This window comes from Anneissia japonica, unplaced genomic scaffold, assembly GCF_011630105.1.
Source record: "Anneissia japonica isolate Jap-2015-1 unplaced genomic scaffold, ASM1163010v1 scaffold287920_len488460_cov166, whole genome shotgun sequence".
Classification (NCBI taxonomy): Eukaryota; Metazoa; Echinodermata; class Crinoidea; order Comatulida; family Comatulidae; genus Anneissia; species Anneissia japonica.
This window is the reverse complement of record NW_022745460.1, coordinates 86,337-89,176: the sequence shown is the minus strand read 5'-3', so window position 1 is coordinate 89,176 and position 2,840 is coordinate 86,337.

The following is a 2,840-nucleotide window of genomic DNA, read 5'->3' as shown; positions in this document are numbered from 1 at the left end:
TTATATATATATATTCCACGGGGGGGAAGCCAGGTGGGAGGGCGGGAGGGGGATCCCCCTTCCCCGTCAGGGAGATAAACCACAAGTCGTCGGGGAGAACAACAAAATTGTGTATTTTCTACATAAATAGTAGCCTCTAAAATCGATTACAGTAAATAAGAATTTGAAACCGATTATTAATCATAAGCATACATTTTATGGTTTCGCCTTCCTGGAACACTTTCGAGAGATCAGACTACGCCCACTATTTTTTCGTCCCCTACCCCGTCGAAAAAATTCTGGCATATATTTTTCTGAGCCTAGCACACTTTGTTTGATTCTCATTGCTTTTTATGTTGGTCATATACAGTATGTAATCATATGTTAAGGAAATATATTCAGACCTTGTTATACAGATCTGAGTAAACAAAATTTACTAGATTTACAAAAACACGAAAACGTCATACAATTTGTAATTAAACATCAAAAAATGTACTGTATAATGTATTTAATTTAATACGCAGTATAATTAGATAATGTTTATGTAAATATTAAAGTAAATAAGTGCAAACTGTATATTTATTAAACGGACCTAGGCCTAATGTAGGTACGTTTATATCTGCGGAAAATTTATGATTGTTGATTTATAATAATTACTTTTTCTTCTGGCCTATCATTACAGTTGCAAAAATCGATTAAATTTAAAGCATTGAGGCCTAACCAAGCCAAGCCTGCGATAAGTAATATTCAGAACACAACCCAGTCCCAACCTACAATACATTGGTAGCCATACAATGAATGGTATGTTCATGACGGCTTTTGAAAGCTCCACGTAGAAATCATTGCGTTTACGCGGCGGCAAGTGGGAACCGTATCCATTTTCTTACGTTGCGTCACGTAAGAAGTGTAAATTCAACTTTTTGTAAGGAGGGGGCATACGAAATTGCCGGAAGGGCATTTCCTTACGTTTGCGTTGCGTACGTTGCGTTGCGTACGTTGCGTTGCGGCAGTTTTTCTGCAAGTTGGAAACAAGCTTAATATTGAGTACCGTACAATACAAGTACGTGGTACGCACTACTTCATTAATGGAGTGTCGCAGATGCAAGGCCTTTATTATATAAAATAATATGAAGTGCGAGCGTTCATTTTACGCCTTTAGTTGTTAGATCTTGACCAGTTTGGCGAATCCCAATTTTCCGACTGCAAGATTGCCGACTCCAATCTTCCAAAACTCAGTCTAGTGTTATATTAGCTTGCAGACCCAACAATCCGAATCCCAGTTTGCCGAATGCCATTAATATGTAGGCCTACTCATACCTTGCTAAATGTTGATCTACTGTGCTAAGATGGGAAATGAAGGAAACCTATTGTTTAAATTTAGAGATAATTAGCTACTAAAACCTAAGCAAACAACACGACTTTAAGATGTTTAATGTATGTTAAGTTTATAATCAGCTGAAAAAACCATGCTTATTTAGTTAAAACTCGATATTTTCAGTTTAAAAACCTTAATCTCACATTGTCTGCAGTACGTGTACTTTACTGCATGTAGATAATGTAGTATCCGATACCGCTCCCTAACCAGTCCCAAATTTCCAACTATATGGTAGTAAGGTGAACACAAATGGAAATGTAGCATTCGGGAAACATGATTTTGCGATTTGGTAGTAGGTATTAATTACTGTGAATCGGTAATCTGAGCGGATGCTACAGCACATAAATCAACATACACATTACAGTAATTAGAATATGTTCCGAAGTTACTTTTTACCTTTGCAAGTAACTCACCCTGGCATAGTATCCCGTGATATTTGAGCATGATTTTTGATGTTTGAACTTCATCGAAGTTGAGAAATCTGCTTTTGAGTGTGCAAAAAAACAAACTTTCGTGGAACGCTGTCATAAACACCGTTGACCAGTCTATTAACAGGTCAATGTCTGTTTAATTTATAGCCCTACATTTATAGCTCTGCCAGCCGTCACATAATCGATGCAAACATTGTTTATCTTGTCGTTCACTCGGTTCGTACACACTTATGATTATTCAATCAGGACTTGCACCATTATAACGATATCAAGAATGACACAATACTTGGAGGTATTAGAGCTATAAAGTTATATTTAAAATCAAATAGTAGAGTACACCGGAACGACAAGGGTGTAGGAAATGGGGGTATGAATGGGCCTAGGTCACCCCCTTTTTTATTATCAAACTAAAAGGTAAACTTATGAAGGCAACATGTAAAACATTTCTTAAAAGTTGTATTATATTATTTTTATATTTAATTTTAGATTTTCTTGATACTATGTACCTAATGTTTTCTTTGATTATTATTATTATTATTATTATTATTATTATTATTATTTTAAATAAAATTGTTAAAACAGAACAGGCTATCAATAACACAATAATGGAGACAGTTGACAGTACAATATTTTAATTTACTTTAAAAATGTAGCCATGTGCTTACTAGATTAATCAAATGAACTTGAGGAAGCTATTTGAATTTTTGAAATAAATTAATGGATATTTGCCACATTGAGAAACTGTGAATTCAGTTGAACTTGACTATTGTCATTCGTTCCCACATCTTCAATTTACGAAGGGAACTAAAACTTCTCTCATTGACATTATATGTAGTATATGCTATATAAACATCACTAAAATCAATTTCATTTCTGTTACCATCATACTTCACAGTATATACGCTCTCTTCATTTCTCGCAGATTTTAGGTAGATCAACAATTTTACTAAGGACATATGCATTTGTACATTTAACCGCCCAACACGTTTTATTTTTTCGATTTATAGGAAATTATCGTTTTTCCATTTATCGGCTATGGTAATTGTAATGGTTAG